The sequence below is a fragment of the Rhinatrema bivittatum genome, chromosome 2, assembly GCF_901001135.1.
Source record: "Rhinatrema bivittatum chromosome 2, aRhiBiv1.1, whole genome shotgun sequence".
Taxonomy (NCBI): Eukaryota; Metazoa; Chordata; class Amphibia; order Gymnophiona; family Rhinatrematidae; genus Rhinatrema; species Rhinatrema bivittatum.
The window spans coordinates 1,816,776-1,834,470 of record NC_042616.1 but is presented as its reverse complement, the minus strand read 5'-3'; the positions used below and the strand labels follow the sequence as shown (position 1 = coordinate 1,834,470).

The 17,695-nt window shown below is 47.0% G+C and overlaps 1 protein-coding gene across 1 annotated transcript in view; it reads left to right on the top strand.

The window, feature by feature from the left end:
* LOC115083430 (dynein regulatory complex protein 11-like) overlaps positions 1-17,695 on the top strand; it is a 378,622-nt gene that overhangs the window by 318,527 nt on the left and 42,400 nt on the right. The gene's annotated exons all lie outside the window — the stretch shown is intronic.

Below are 17,695 nucleotides of genomic sequence, written 5' to 3'. Positions count from 1 at the left end.
AGGAAGGAGGACTGGAGATGGAAGGCGATCAGTGCTGGAGCTATCAAAATGGAGCTGGTGATTTCAAAATGATGATATCTTGCAAGCAGTTAAACTTCTATGGTTAGCAGCTGGGATATATCCTTATCATTCTGGAATGACTGAGAAGACAGGATGAGCACATTGTTCTGACCAGACTACTCCCTTGTTCGACAGGACACAAACTGTCTCTAAGGTTATCTGGCATGAGTTCTGTCACATTAACAGCAGGATTTAGAAACAATTTTATCCTCAATGCAACCCACAACTAGCCCATTGGACCCATGTCCATGTCTCCGTTTTCGAGTTATCTGGATATAGTTTGAGAAGCCTGCTGACGAGCTTCCTTAATACGTCATTGACATAGAGAGTATTTCATAGCACTTTGTAGATATCCATGCCTCCTTATATAAAGTTATCTGGATATCATTTCAGCAGGCTGCTGATGAGCTTGGTTAATGCGTCATTGACATAGGGAGTATTTCATAGAACTTTGTAGATATCCATACCTCCTTATATAAAGTTATCTGGATATCGTTTGAGTAGCCTGCTGATGAGCTTGGTTAATGCGTCATTGACTTAGAGAGTATTTCATAGCACTTTGTAGATATCCATGCCTCCTTATATAAAGTTATCTGGATATCGTTTGAGTAGCCTGCTGATGAGCTTCGTTAATGCATCATTGACATAGAGAGTATTTCATAGCACTTTGTAGATATCCATGCCTCCTTATATAAAGTTATCTGGATATCGTTTGAGTAGCCTGCTGATGAGCTTGGTTAATGCGTCATTGACATAGAGAGTATTTCATAGCACTTTGTAGATATCCATGCCTCCTTATATAAAGTTATCTGGATATCGTTTGAGTAGCCTGCTGATGAGCTTCGTTAATGCATCATTGACATAGAGAGTATTTCATAGCACTTTGTAGATATCCATGCCTACTTATATAAAGTTATCTGGATATCGTTTGAGTAGCCTGCTGATGAGCTTGGTTAATGTGTCATTGACATAGGGAGTATTTCATAGAACTTTGTAGATATCCATGCCTCCTTATATAAAGTTATCTGGATATCATTTCAGCAGGCGGCTGATGAGCTTCCTTAATGCGTCATTGACATAGGGAGTATTTCATAGCACTTTGTAGATATCCATGGCTCCTTATATAAAGTTATCTGGATATCATTTGAGTAGCCTGCTGATGAGCTTGGTTAATGCGTCATTGACTTAGGGAGTATTTCATAGCACTTTGTAGGTATCCATGAGCAGCCTGCTGATGAGCTTGGTTAATGCGTCATTGACATAGGGAGTATTTCATAGAACATTGTAGATATCCATGCCTCCTTATATAAAGTTATCTGGATATCATTTCAGCAGGCTGCTGACGAGCTTGGTTAATGCGTCATTGACATAGGGAGTATTTCATAGCACTTTGTAGATATCCATGCCTCCTTATATAAAGTTATCTGGATATCGTTTGAGTAGCCTGCTGATGAGCTTCCTTAATGCGTCATTGACATAGAGAGTATTTCATAGCACTTTGTAGATATCCATGCCTCCTTATATAAAGTTATCTGGATATCATTTGAGTAGCCTGCTGATGAGCTTGGTTAATGCGTCATTGACATAGGGAGTATTTCATAGAACTTTGTAGATATCCATACCTCCTTATATAAAGTTATCTGGATATCATTTCAGCAGGCGGCTGATGAGCTTGGTTAATGCGTCATTGACATAGAGAGTATTTCATAGCACTTTGTAGATATCCATGCCTCCTTATATAAAGTTATCTGGATGGAGATCACGTGACGCCTTGACGAGGACGGATGTGAGTTCTCGTCGGGGTGCCTAGGCCCGGGCCATCCATCCACATCCCACGCAGTTTTTTTGTCTACAGAGGCAGGTGTCGGCTGCTAATACTTTGGGCATCACAGAGGCCCCAATAATTTGGATGGCGACGCGTGCGGGGACCAAAAATAAGGAGAAGGACAAGGATTGGGAGAGGGCCCGAACGCCGGATCCGACCCCGAACATGGCTGCCGGGATGCCTGAGCAGGGCTCTGTGCCCTCGCCTTCTACCGCGGAGCTGACGGCGGCGGTATTGGTGGCTTTGAACCCCGAATTACAAAAAATATCGGCCCAGCTCCAGGAGCTCACAGCAGGACTGGCGGTTATTGAACAGCGCTTCGGGGACGTAGAGGCGAGGGTCTCGGCGAATCAGGATGGCCTCCACGTGGCGCAAACAGATATTGCGCGACTTAAGCTGGAGCTGGAGAAACAGGCCCAAAAAATAGAGGAGCTGGAAAACAGGTCCCGAAGGGCAAATATCAGGTTGGTGGGCATCCCGGAGGGGTTGGCGGAGGACCAGCTTCCCAATTTCTTAGAGGGTTGGCTGCCGACAGCTTTGAAGCTTTCGGGGCTGTCGGGCACCCTCCGGGTGGAGAGAGCGCACAGGCTGGGGGTTCGGCGTGACAATCAGAGCAGGCCTCGGGTGGTGATCGCAAAGCTGCTTAACTTTTCTCATAAAGCCGCCATCATCCGAGCGATGCAGCAGGGGTGTAAGCCTGTCTATGACAATTCCCCAATCTTGATTTTTCAAGATTTTTCCCATGCTGTGGCGCAGCAGCGGCGGAAGCTGGTTCCCTACTGCACACAACTCTATAAGCGGGGCTTGAGAGCAGCACTGATTTATCCAGCCCGGCTACGAGTCTCCACGACGCACGGGGTGAAATGGTTCTCCGGAGAGGAGGCTATCAAAAAATATATAAGTGCCCTACCAGAGCCTGATCCAGGGAAGGAGTGATGCTGCGCCGTAGTGGAGGGTGACGGAGGTTCATTAGCTTCTGAGGCCGGCTGGCTGGGTTACCTAAGACCCGTAAGAAGTGACGTGGCGTGCCATTCTTTTCCCTGCTCTTGGTCATTTTTTGGAGTTTTTCCCATCTGGACTGGATTACAGTTGTTTTTAATTTTTTTTTCTCTGTGGGACTTAGCAGCTCGGGAACTTTCTGTCTGATTGGTGGAGACTATTCTGTTTGGGACCATACTCGTAGCTGCGTGGGACTTTGTATATTGGGCAGTTTGAAGAGTGAGGCTAAAATCGCTAAACTGCCCTCTTGTTGACTTGTCTTTATTTAATTATTTTTTTGTCTTCTTTTCTCCTTTTTTTTTTTGTATCGGCCTCCTTTGTCCGTCAAATACTGGATGGGCTGCACGGATGTAGCAGGGGACAGTTTTGTTGACATTGGGTTTTCTTTTTCCTTTTACTTTTTTACATCTCTTGCCCGCGCTCTGTGGGTGAATTGGCTGTTACATGGTGTTTTGCCTCTGTGTGAATGTTGTTATGAATGTGGAATGGAGTGGATGTGGATGGATGGGGGGAGGGGAGGGGGGGGGGGTCGGGCACTAGGTCTAAGTGATCTTCACCCACCTGTTTCGATGGTGGGGATGTTCAGGGGGTTTAGTTGGAGTCAAAGGAGTAAAGGGGGGGGAGGGGACATGGGGGGGGGTTGGGAGGGGGAGGAGGGGTTTGGGGAACTACGGAAGAGATCCATGGCCGGATTAGGATACAACTTGGTCTGTACACTGAAAGGTTTCTGACGTGTAATGTTGCTGGTTGGGGGAGGGGGGGTCCAGCTGGGAGGCTCTTCCCTCTTCAAATATCTCCAGTCTTTTGTTACATGCCTTTGTTACCTGATACCTCTTGAGTACTAGTAATCTTAAGTTTGTTTCTTGGAATGTGGGGGGCATTAATTCACCCATTAAACGGACTAAACTCTTACAAGTCCTGAACAAAAAAGGGGCTGATTTGGCCTTCTTAAAGGAGACGCATCTGACTGCCTCGGAACATGACAAATTGAAACAGCGCTGGGTGGGCGAGGTGTATGCTGCCCCTGGTACCTCGCACTCGGCGGGGGTAGCTATCTTACTCAGGAGGTCCCTAGCGATTCAGATTATCAAGGTCATACAGGTCCCGGCAGGTCGTTACCTGATATTGGAGGGGAGGTATAATAATGCTCCGCTTATTCTCTGCAATATATATGCCCCCAACGTCTATAGCGCTTCCTTTTTTCAGGGGATACAAGCCCTCCTGTTATCTTATATAGATGACATGATAATTATTGGTGGGGACTTTAATGCTGTTAGGGACCCCACACTTGATAAGGACTCGAGGGCGAGGCTTTTAGGGGGACCTAGCAAGGGGATAAAGTCGATGGAGACTTCGTTGCATCTTCTTGATGTTTGGAGGGTGTTGCATCCCATGGAAAAAGAATTTACCCATATTTCTAGGGCACATGGCTCCCATGCCAGACTGGATTATTTGTTATTGAGTTCTCATAGTTTTTCTAGGGTGCTAGCTGCTGGGATTGATGATGTAATCCTCTCAGATCACGCCCCAGTGTGGGTGGAGCTCTCTAATCCCTTTAAGACGTCTAATGGCTTCCGTTGGAAGTATCCCTTTTATTTGGCTGATGACGCTTTATTTCACAAACACGTAACAGATAGTTGGGCAGTTTTTGAGGCTGACAATGCAGCACATAAGGATAATCCTATCCTTTTTTGGAACACGGCTAAGGCGGTGTTGCCGGTGCCATTATATCTTATGTGGCTCATAGGAAAAAAACCATCGACAAACAGCTCCTGACGTTGACTGCCCAGCTGCAAAAAGCGAAAAAGGAGCTTCTCCTGGGCCCGTCTGGGGTGCGCAGAGCACAATACCTTGCCTTGCAAACGGCTGTTAATACTCTCTTACATACTAGGGCGAAGAAAAGCCTGCTTTTTTACCAATACAAGCTTTTTCAATTTAGTCAAAAGTCAGGTAAAATGCTAGCTAATTTAGTTAAATCTGCCAGGGGGTCTCGGCATATTCCTGCCTTTCGAACCGTCAGGCAGCAGATAGTGACAGATACGGAAGGTATATGTCGGGCATTTCATGAATATTATACTAAAGTGTATCAATCTGAAGGATGGGATAGTTCTAAATGGGACACTTTTGGAGAGTCGATTCAGCTCCCTTCCTTGACCTTAGAGTTCAACAGATATCTTAATGAACCGATTTCTGAGGAAGAAGTTTCCCGAGTAATTAAGTCCTTGCATAAATTAAAATCTCCGGGCCCCGATGGGTATAGTGCTGAGTTTTATCAATGTCTGAGGGTGCCCTTGTCGGGGCTGTTGCCTAAGGTTTTTAACTCGCTTATAGCTCAGGGTACCTTCCCTGTCCGAGGTAACCAAGCGTATGTTACTCTAATCCCGAAGCCGGGTAAGGATCCTCTACTCCCCGAATCTTATCGCCCCATCTCCCTGTTAAATGTAGATCACAAAATTTTAACAAAAATTCTGGCGGAAAGGTTGGCGAATGTCCTGCCTTCGCTTATACAACCTGGACAGGTGGGATTTGTGAAACAGCGGTATGCCCTGAGAAACATCAGACAGGTGGTTACTGCAATGGCGTTGTGTCACCGGGTGGCTGATCCCTATTTGGTTATCAGCTTGGACGCTGAAAAAGCTTTCGACAGGGTGGAATGGGGTTTTATATATCAGGTGTTACAACTAATGGGGTTTAGTGGCTTTTTCTATCAAGCGGTGCAACTTATCTACACTTGTCCAGAGGCACGCCTACAAGTTAATGGGGGGTTGTCGGCACCCTTTGTGGTGGAATGGGGAACCAGGCAGGGCTGTCCGCTCTCGCCTCTACTCTTTTTGTTGACACTAGAGCCCTTTCTCTTGGCAATACAAGCTCATCCCGCTATTAGGGGGATCCAATTTCTGGCGGGGAAGCAACGGGAGGTGTTTAAGTACGTGGCCTATGCCAACGATGTCTTGGTTTTTCTTACCTCTCCGGCCTGCTCATTGCGAACTTTGCTTCAGGTATATGGCCATTACTCGGCAATTTCCGGGATGAGGATTAACTGGAATAAATCTGAAGCGCTGGCCTTCCCTGAATCTCTTCGGGACCGTTGGGAGGGACCCTTCCCTTTAAAGTGGGCCCCTGGCTCTCTTAAGTACCTGGGTATCCATATTGCCCCGGAATTACATACTATTTACTCTCGCAATATTACTCCCCTTCTACAGCTTACACAGGAGAAGTTATCGGCTTGGCGTCATCTGCCACTTTTCCTGGCGGGGAGGATAGCGTTATTTAAGATGGTAATATTGCCTAAGTGGCTGTACATATTACAGAATTACCCGCTCTTGTTGTTAACCAGAGATCTTCGTAGGGTGGATCAGCTCCTACGACAGTTCATCTGGAAAGGGGGTAAGGCCAGGATATCGTTAAGTTGGCTGCGGCAGCCTTGGGTGGACGGGGGGATGGGGGTGCCAAGCCTTCAACGTTATGGTTTGGCGGCGAACATGCGATTAATCCGTGGATGGTTGGTGGGGAAGACTCCCTTTATTAATCTATTGGCAGAAAAAACTTTCACCAGACCATTGGCGTTAAGCCACGTATTGATGGGATCGGGGAATGCGCTACCATCTTTATTGTCAAAGCATCTTTTGATCTCCCCAATCAGGAAGGCTTGGGTCCTTCTCACTAAATTCTTAGGGATCCCTCGACAATGTGCATATTTTGTCTCCTGGCTTGGTAACCCGGAGTTTACACCTGGTTCCACTACAGCTTGTTTTCAAAGTTGGCAGTCTAAGGGGGTAGAGTACCTGGGACATGTGTTTGATGAGGAGGGGAGGTATTTCTCCTTTCCGACGTTACAAGATTTATATGGGATCCCTGCTCACCATGGGTTTGGCTACCTGCAGCTCAGTCACTATATTAAGTCTTTGGGACCCACAGCTCAATATTTGGCGAATTTCCAAGCGCTCAATGGGGTTTTGCTATTTGATGCATCTAGGGAACCCTCCCTCTCCAGGTATTATAGGGGACTGATGCGGCGAATATCCCCGGAAGACTATGTTATTCCAGTTGAGAGGTGGAACAAAGATGGGAGTTTTCGGTTAACACCCCGCATCTTTGCGGGAAGTGTGAGGGGGGTATTATCGATAACAGGTAACATGTATTTCCGAGAGATGCACTTAAAATTTTTGCATAGAGCATACATCTCACCTTATATTGCGTTTAAATCTGGTTTAACACCTACTGCTCAATGTACACGATGTGGTACGGGGACTGGCAATCTGGCGCATGTTTTTTGGTCGTGCCCCACTACACAACAGTATTGGCGACGAATTGTGGGTTATTTAGAGGGGTTGCTGGGGGTGCATCTGCTTTGTTCTCCTTACCTTTGGTTGTTTCATTGTATAACACACTTTTTGGTCCCGAGTTTGGGCTCTAGGATCTTGTTAAAAAAAGCTGGACTGGTGGGGAAAAAAGTTATCCTCCTTCATTGGACGCAGCTGACGGGACCATCATTTTAGACGTGGCGGATACATTTTCATCGTCTAATGCAATATGACAGTTTGGCCGCTCGAGTGGCCACGGCAGCCTGAGGAACATTTCTTCAGACGTGGGAACCTTACATTCAGAAACTGCCTCCTCGCGCTAGAAGTCTGGTACTCAATGACTCAGCTGTTACGACGGCATGAAACCTAAACTGTGTGATTGGTGGTCATGGATTGAGGGGCTGGGGGAGGGAGAACACCGTGAGGGGTCAGAAGTTCTCGGTGCAGACACGGCGGGGACCTTGAATTGTTGGGGGGAAGTAAAGGGGACCCTGGCCACCCTGCATTAGGTGGTGAATGACCGCTTATGGGGATAAAACTGAGTAATGATCCTTACAATTTTGCTGCAAGGTCATCCCTTTCAGTACGAGATCTCTATTGTTGCTGGGTTGAGTTTTTGGATGTTACCTTGTTTCGTTGCCTATTGTACTCTGTTCTTTTTTGGGATCATATAATAAACATATTAACCATAAAGTTATCTGGATATCGTTTGAGTAGCCTGCTGATGAGCTTGGTTAATGCGTCATTGACATAGGGAGTATTTCATAGCACTTTGAAGATATCCATACCTCCTTATATAAAGTTATCTGGATATCGTTTGAGCTGCCTGCTGACGAGCTTCCTTAATGCGTCATTGACATAGAGAGTATTTCATAGCACTTTGTAGATATCCTAACCTCCTTATATAACGTTATCTGGATATCGTTTGAGTAGCCTGCTGATGAGCTTCCTTAATGCGTCATTGACATAGGGAGTATTTCATAGAACTTTGTAGATATCCATGCCTCCTTATATAAAGTTATCTGGATATCGTTTGAGTAGCCTGCTGATGAGCTTGGTTAATGTGTCATTGACCTTTGGGAGTATTTCATAGCACTTTGTAGGTATCCATGCCTCCTTATATAAAGTTATCTGGATATCATTTCAGCAGGCTGCTGATGAGCTTGGTTAATGCGTCATTGACATAGGGAGTATTTCATAGAACTTTGTAGATATCCATGCCTCCTTATATAAAGTTATCTGGATATCGTTTGAGTAGCCTGCTGATGAGCTTGGTTAATGCGTCATTGACATAGGGAGTATTTCATAGAACTTTGTAGATATCCATGCCTCCTTATATAAAGTTATCTGGATATAATTTCAGCAGGCTGCTGATGAGCTTCCTTAATGCGTCATTGACTTAGGGAGTATTTCATAGCACTTTGTAGGTATCCATGCCTCCTTATATAAACTTATCTGGATATCGTTTGAGTAGCCTGCTGATGAGCTTGGTTAATGTGTCATTGACCTTTGGGAGTATTTCGTAGCACTTTGAAGATGTCCATGTCTCTCTTATAAAGTTATCTGGATATCATTTGAGTAGCCGGCTGACGAGCTTGCTTAGTGCTTTGCGAGATAATCACAGTGTGAGAGGGTTCTGGGCTTTCTCTGTGCTTTCCTGTAATAATCACAGTGTGAGAGGGTTCTGGGCTCTCTCTGTGCTTTCCTGTAATATTCACAGCATGGGAGGGTTCTGGGCTCCCTCTGTGCTTTGCTGTAATAATCACAGCATGCGAGGGTTCTGGGCTCTCTCTGTGCTTTCCTGTAATAATCACAGTGTGAGAGGGTTCCGGGCTTTCTCTGTGCTTTGCTGTAATAATCACAGCGTGAGAGGGTTCCGGGCTCTCTCTGTGCTTTCCTGTAATAATCACAGTGTGAGAGGGTTCTGGGCTCTCTCTGTGCTTTCCTGTAATAATCACAGTGTGAGAGGGTTCCGGGCTCTCTCTGTGCTTTGCTGTAATAATCACAGTGTGAGAGGGTTCTGGGCTCTCTCTGTGCTTTGCTGTAATAATCACAGTGTGAGAGGGGTCTGGGCTCTCTCTGTGCTTTCCTGTAATAATCACAGTGTGAGAAGGTTCTGGGCTCTCTCTGTGTTTTCCTGTAATAATCACAGTGTGAGAAGGTTCTGGGCTCTCTCTGTGTTTTCCTGTAATAATCACAGTGTGAGAGGGTTCTGGGCTCTCTGTGCTTTGCTGTAATATTCACAGTGTGAGAGGGTTCTGGGCTCCCTCTGTGCTTTGCTGTAATAATCACAGCGTGCGAGGGTTCTGGGCTCTCTCTGTGCTTTCCTGCAATAATCACAGTGTGAGAGGGTTCCGGGCTTTCTCTGTGCTTTGCTGTAATAATCACAGCGTGAGAGGGTTCTGGGCTCTCTCTGTGCTTTCCTGTAATAATCACAGTGTGAGAGGGTTCTGGGCTCTCTCTGTGCTTTCCTGTAATAATCACAGTGTGAGAGGGTTCTGGGCTCTCTCTGTGCTTTGCTGTAATAATCACAGTGTGAGAGGGGTCTGGGCTCTCTCTGTGCTTTCCTGTAATAATCACAGTGTGAGAAGGTTCTGGGCTCTCTCTGTGTTTCCTGTAATAATCACAGTGTGAGAGGGTTCTGGGCTCTCTGTGCTTTGCTGTAATATTCACAGTGTGAGAGGGTTCTGGGCTCTCTCTGTGCTTTAATGTAATAATCACAGCGTGCGAGGGTTCTGGGCTCTCTCTGTGCTTTCCTGTAATAATCACAGTGTGAGAGGGTTCTGGGCTCTCTCTGTGCTTTGCTGTAATAATCACAGTGTGAGAGGGTTCTGGGCTCTCTCTGTGCTTTGCTGTAATAATCACAGTGTGAGAGGGGTCTGGGCTCTCTCTGTGCTTTCCTGTAATAATCACAGTGTGAGAAGGTTCTGGGCTCTCTCTGTGTTTTCCTGTAATAATCACAGTGTGAGAGGGTTCTGGGCTCTCTGTGCTTTGCTGTAATATTCACAGTGTGAGAGGGTTCTGGGCTCTCTCTGTGCTTTAATGTAATAATCACAGTGTGAGAGGGTTCTGGGCTCTCTCTGTGCTTTCCTGTAATATTCACAGCATGGGAGGGTTCTGGGCTCCCTCTGTGCTTTGCTGTAATAATCACAGCATGCGAGGGTTCTGGGCTCTCTCTGTGCTTTCCTGTAATAATCACAGCGTGAGAGGGTTCCGGGCTTTCTCTGTGCTTTGCTGTAATAATCACAGTGTGAGAGGGTTCTGGGCTCTCTCTGTGCTTACCTGTAAAAATCACATTGTGAGAGGGTTCTGGGCTCTCTCTGTGCTTTGCTGTAATAATCACAGTGTGAGAGGGTTCTGGGCTCTCCTTGTGCTTTGCTGTAATAATCACAGTGTGAGAGGATTCTGGGCTCTCTCTGTGCTTTGCTGTAATAATCACAGTGTGAGAGGGTTCTGGGCTCTCTCTGTGCTTTCCTGTAATAATCACAGTGTGAGAGGGGTCTGGGCTCTCTCTGTGCTTACCTGTAATAATCACAGTGTGAGAGGGTTCTGGGCTCTCTCTGTGCTTTGCTGTAATAATCACAGTGTGAGAGGGTTCTGGGCTCTCTCTGTGCTTTGCTGTAATAATCACAGTGTGAGAGGGGTCTGGGCTCTCTCTGTGCTTTGCTGTAATAATCACAGTGTGAGAGGGTTCTGGGCTCTCTGTGCTATGCTGTAATAATCACAGTGTGAGAGGGTTCTGGGCTCTCTCTGTGCTTACCTGTAAAAATCACAGTGTGAGAGGGTTCTGGGCTCTCTCTGTGCTTTGCTGTAATAATCACAGTGTGAGAGGGGTCTGGGCTCTCTCTGTGCTTACCTGTAACAATCACAGTGTGAGAGGGTTCTGGGCTCTCTCTGTGCTTTGCTGTAATAATCACAGTGTGAGAGGGTTCTGGGCTCTCTCTCTGCTTTGCTGTAATAATCACAGTGTGAGAGGGGTCTGGGCTCTCTCTGTGCTTTCCTGTAATAATCACAGTGTGAGAGGGTTCTGGGCTCTCTGTGCTATGCTGTAATAATCACAGTGTGAGAGGGTTCTGGGCTCTCTCTGTGCTTACCTGTAAAAATCACAGTGTGAGAGGGTTCTGGGCTCTCTCTGTGCTTTGCTGTAATAATCACAGTGTGAGAGGGTTCTGGGCTCTCTCTGTGCTTTGCTGTAATAATCACAGTGTGAGAGGGTTCTGGGCTCTCTCTGCTTTGCTGTAATAATCACAAATGTGAGAGGGTTCTGGGCTCTCTCTGTGCTTTGCTGTAATAATCACAGTGTGAGAGGGTTCTGGGCTCTCTCTGTGCTTTGCTGTAATAATCACAGTGTGAGAGGGTTCTGGGCTCTCTCTGTGCTTTGCTGTAATAATCACAGTGTGAGAGGGTTCTGGGCTCTCTCTGTGCTTTCCTGTAATAATCACAGTGTGAGAGGGGTCTGGGCTCTCTCTGTGCTTTGCTGTAATAATCGCAGTGTGAGAGGGGTCTGGGCTCTCTCTGTGCTTTGCTGTAATAATCACAGCGTGCGAGGGTTCTGGGCTCTCTCTATGCTTTGCTGTAATAATCACACTGTTGTCAAACTATGCCTCAAGTTACCATGTAAGCCATTGTGATACTTGTTTCGAATGTCGGTATATAAAAACAAATAAATAAGAGATGGTCACCCTTTTCTCCCTCCCAGGGGCAGATTGCCCTATCGGGGCTTTGGACATACCCCGAAGGTCTGGTCTGGCAAATCATGTGGGTCAGTCTATGTTGGTTATAGCAGCTCTCTCTTCGCTGAGCCGCTGCGACAAACGCCATTCTTGCAGAGCTGGAGCTTAAGTAGATAAGAACATAGGAACATGCCATACTGGGGCAGACCAAGGGTCCATGAAGCCCAGCATCCTGATTCCAACAGTGGCCAATCCAGGTCACAGGTACCCGGCAGGATTCCTAAATTACATAAGAACATAAGAAATTGCCATGCTGGGTCAGACCAAGGGTCCATCAAGCCCAGCATCCTGATTCCAACAGTGGCCAATCCAGGTCACAGGTACCCGGCAGGATTCCTAAATTACATAAGAACATAAGAAATTGCCATGCTGGGTCAGATCAAGGGTCCATCAAGCCCAGCATCCTGATTCCAACAGTGGCCAATCCAGGTCACAGGTACCCGGCAGGATTCCTAAATTACATAAGAACATAAGAAATTGCCATGCTGGGTCAGACCAAGGGTCCATCAAGCCCAGCATCCTGATTCCAACAGTGGCCTATCCAGGTCACAGGTACCCGGCAGGATTCCTAAATTACATAAGAACATAAGAAATTGCCATGCTGGGTCAGACCAAGGGTCCATCAAGCCCAGCATCCTGATTCCAACAGTGGCCAATCCAGGTCACAGGTACCCGGCAGGATTCCTAAATTACATAAGAACATAAGAAATTGCCATACTGGGTCAGACCAAGGGTCCATCAAGCCCAGCATCCTGATTCCAACAGTGGCCTATCCAGGTCACAGGTACCCGGCAGGATTCCTAAATTACATAAGAACATAAGAAATTGCCATGCTGGGTCAGACCAAGGGTCCATCAAGCCCAGCATCCTGATTCCAACAGTGGCCAATCCAGGTCACAGGTACCCGGCAGGATTCCTAAATTACATAAGAACATAAGAAATTGCCATGCTGGGTCAGACCAAGGGTCCATCAAGCCCAGCATCCTGATTCCAACAGTGGCCTATCCAGGTCACAGGTACCCGGCAGGATTCCTAAATTACATAAGAACATAAGAAATTGCCATGCTGGGTCAGATCAAAGGTCCATCAAGCCCAGCATCCTGATTCCAACAGTGGCCAATCCAGGTCACAGGTACCCGGCAGGATTCCTAAATTACATAAGAACATAAGAAATTGCCATACTGGGTCAGACCAAGGGTCCATCAAGCCCAGCATCCTGATTCCAACAGTGGCCAATCCAGGTCACAGGTACCCGGCAGGATTCCTAAATTACATAAGAACATAAGAAATTGCCATGCTGGGTCAGACCAAGGGTCCATCAAGCCCAGCATCCTGATTCCAACAGTGGCCAATCCAGGCCATAAGAACCTGGCAAGTACCCAAACATTAGTTATATCACAAGCTACTTTTGCTTATTAATTACTGTCTAAGCAGTTTATGGATTTATCCTCTAGCAACTTATCCAAACCTTTTTAAATCCAGTTACTCCAACTACTGAAACCACATCCTCTGGCAATGAATTCCAGAGCTTTATTGTGCGTTGAGTGAAAAAGAACTTTCTCCGATTAGTCTTAAATATGCCCCATGCTAACTTCATGGAGTGCCCCCTAGTCCTTCTATTATTCGAAAGACTAAATAACCGATTCACATCTACCCGTTCTAGACCTCTCATGATTTTAAAGATCTCTATCATATCCCCCCTCAGCCGTCTCTTCTCCAAGCTGAAAAGTCCTAACCTCTTTAGTCTTTCCTCATAGGGGAGCTGTTCCATTCCCCTTATCATTTTGGTTGCCCTTCTCTGTACCTTCTCCATCGCAATTATATCTTTTTTGAGATGCGGTGACCAGAATTGTACACAGTATTCAAGGTGCGGTCTCTCCATGGAGCGATACAGAGGCATTATGACATTTTCCGTTTTATTCACCATTCCCTTTCTAATAATTCCTAACATTCTGTTTGCTTTTTTGACTGCCGCAGCACACTGAACCGAAAGTATTATCCACTGTTGCGGCCCCGGTCGCCTCTCTCACGATCAGGGCCGTGGCCGCTTACCCTCGCTCTGGACTGCGGGCGAAACCGCTGGGTTCCTGGCCTGCTAGGCCTCATGGCTGCGGCGTCTCCACGCGTGAGACACCGCTGAGGCCGACGCTGACTCCGCCCCCCGCGTGGCTACGCACGCGCGAAGACGGAGCTTTTAAAGCTCCAGCACCTGGAAGTGCTGGACAGCCCCCTGGATGACATCAGACGCCGGCAGAGTACTTAAGGCCGGTGTCTGACTCCAGAAATTCGCCTTGCAACGAGGTCTCTCCTTGGAGTGTCTAGTTGCCGTCTTGATCCTGCTGCCTTGGTTCCTGCTCACCTACTGTCCTGGTTCCTGCTGATCCTACTGCCTCGGTTCCTGCCAACCTTGCCCTCCTGCCCTGTGGAGCCTGCCAGTTCTTCCGGAGGGTCATGTCTCCTCTTCCGTGTTCCTGTTCCGGATCCAGCTCCGGTTGTTTCTCTCGCTGCTGATCTCCTGGTACCTGACTCCGGCTTGCTTCTGTTGTTCTGTGCCTGCCCTGACCTTCGGACCTTCTCTTCGATTCGACTTGCTGCTGCCACCTAAGTCCCAGCAGTCCAGATCCCTACGGGCCCCTCCTGGGGGGATCTAGGATCTCCAGGGTGAAGACGCCTCCAGCACTTCAGCTTGGTTCCGCCTCCTGGCCTGTCCTCTACGGAGCTTCCAGTTCCATCAGGCCGGTCCAAGGGTCCACATCACCCCGCAACAGCAACAATCCACTATGACACCTAGATCTTTTTCCTGGATGGTAGTTCCTAATATGGAACCTAACATCGTGTAACTACAGCAAGGGTTATTTTTCCCTATATGCATCACCTTGCACTTGTCCACATTAAATTTCATCTGCCATTTGGATGCCCAATTTTCCAGTCTCACAAGGTCTTCCTGTAATGTATCACAGTCTGCTTGTGATTTAACTACTCTGAATAATTTTGTATCATCCGCAAATTTGATGACCTCATTTGTCGTATTCCTTTCCAGATCATTTATAAATATATTGAAAAGTACGGGTCCCAATACAGATCCCTGAGGCACTCCACTGTCCACTCCCTTCCACTGAGAAAATTGCCCATTTAATCCTACTCTCTGTTTCCTGTCTTTTAACCAGTTTGTAATCCACGAAAGGACATCGCCTCCTATCCCATGACTTTTTACTTTTCCTAGAAGCCTCTCATGAGGGACTTTGTCAAACGCCTTCTGAAAATCCAAGTATACAATATCTACCGGTTCACCTTTATCCACATGTTTATTAACTCCTTCAAAAAAATGTAGGAGATTTGTTAGGCAAGACTTCCCTTGCATAAATCCGTGCTGGCTGTGTCCCATCAAACCATGTCTATCTAAATGTTTTGTGATTTTATTCTTTATAACAATTTCCACAATTTTTTCATGCACTGAAGTCCTGCTCACCGGTCAATAGTTTCCCTGGATCCCTTTTTAAATATTGGGGTTACATTTGCTATCCTCCAGTCTTCAGGTACAATGGATGATTTTAATGATAAGTTACAAATTGTTACTAATAGGTCTGAAATTTCATTTTTTAGTTCCTTCAGAACTCTGGGGTGTATACCATCCGGTCCAGGTGATTTACTACTCTTCAGTTTGTCAATCAGGCCTACCACATCTTCTAGGTTCACCGTGATTTGGTTCAGTCCATCTGAATCATTACCCATGAAAACCTTCTCCATTACGGGTACCTCCCCAACATCCTCTTCAGTAAACACCGAAGCAAAGAAATCATTTAATCTTTCTGCGATGGCCTTATCTTCTCTAAGTGCCCCTTTAACCCCCGAGCTTCCCCCGAGGTTCTCCATGGCCTGCTGTGGAGGTGACAGCTGCGGCACTGTGGGTCAGCTCCCCACTCTCCTCCCCAGCAGAACCACGACAGAATTATCCTGTTCCCCTGCGCACCTCCCCAAGCAGCACACAGCGGCTTAGGCCGGCTCCTCAGGCACTCCTTCCCCTGAAGCACTGCAGCAGCAGGAAGCACTCTAGTGGCTTTCCTCTCCCATCTCTGCCTCTATCGTCTCCCTGTGCCAATGGGATGCAACCAGCAGATTTCCCACGCCTCATTGCTGGTTGAAGACCTTCTGGCCCCTCCTTATAATTGGCCACAGCAAAAAATAATGTTCCTTCTCCCCCCAGCACTGGGGCCTTTCAGCCCACCTCTTCCCACATCATGGGACACCTCCAGGACTCTTAGCAGGCAGCCCTCCTGCGTTCCTCCAAGACCAGTGTGAGCAAAACAACTTGTTTAAAAAATATCTTCAGATACCAAGGGGGTGAAAAGTGAGAGAGAATGCTAGTGAGTTAGTGAATGTGTGTGCATGTGTGTGAGAGAGAGTGCGTGTGTGTGTGAATGAGTGTGCATTTATGTGTGAGTGTGGGAGAAAGATTTGAGCGAGCATGCATGTGCAAGAGAAAATGTTTGTGTGTGGGAGCATGAAGAGAGAGCGCACGTGTGTGTGCATGTATGTGTGAGTGTGGGAGAGAGGTTTGAGCGAGTATGCATGTGTAAGAGAAAATGTTTGTGTGTGGGAGCATGAGAGAGAGAGCACGTGTGTGTGCATGTATGTGTGAGTGTGGGAGAGAGGTTTGAGTGAGTATGCATGTGTAAGAGAAAATGTTTGTGTGTGGGAGCATGAGAGAGAGTGTGTGTGTGTGTGTGTGTGTGTGTGTGCATGTATGTGTGAGTGTGGGAGAGAGATTTGAGCGAGCATGCATGTGCAAGAGAAAATGTTTGTGTGTGGGAGCATGAGAGAGAGAGCGCACGTGTGTGTGCATGTATGTGTGAGTGTGGGAGAGAGGTTTGAGCGAGTATGCATGTGTAAGAGAAAATGTTTGTGTGTGGGAGCATGAGAGAGAGAGCACGTGTGTGTGCATGTATGTGTGAGTGTGGGAGAGAGGTTTGAGCGAGTATGCATGTGTAAGAGAAAATGTTTGTGTGTGGGAGCATGAGAGAGAGTGTGTGTGTGTGTGTGTGTGTGTGTGCATGTATGTGTGAGTGTGGGAGAAAGATTTGAGCGCGCATGCATGTGCAAGACAAAATGTTTGTGTGTGGGAGCATGAGGGAGAGAGAGCACGTGTGTGTGCATGTATGTGTGAGTGTGGGAGAGAGGTTTGAGCGAGTATGCATGTGTAAGAGAAAATGTTTGTGTGTGGGAGCATGAGAGAGAGTGTGTGTGTGTGTGTGTGTGTGCATGTATGTGTGAGTGTGGGAGAGAGATTTGAGCGAGCATGCATGTGCAAGAGAAATTGTTTGTGTGTGGGAGCATGAGAGAGAGAGCACACGTGTGTGTGCATGTATGTGTGAGTGTGGGAGAGAGGTTTGAGCGAGTATGCATGTGTGAGAGAAAATGTTTGTGTGTGGGAGCATGAGAGAGAGAGAGCACGTGTGTGTGCATGTATGTGTGAGTGTGGGAGAGAGGTTTGAGCGAGTATGCATGTGTAAGAGAAAATGTTTGTGTGTGGGAGCATGAGAGAGAGTGTGTGTGTGTGTGTGTGTGCGCATGTATGTGTGAGTGTGGGAGAAAGATTTGAGCGAGCATGCATGTGCAAGAGAAAATGTTTGTGTGTGGGAGCATGAGAGAGAGCGCACGTGTGTGTGCATGTATGTGTGAGTGTGGGAGAGAGGTTTGAGCGAGTATGCATGTGTGAGAGAAAATGTTTGTGTGTGGGAGCATGAGAGAGAGAGAGCACGTGTGTGTGCATGTAT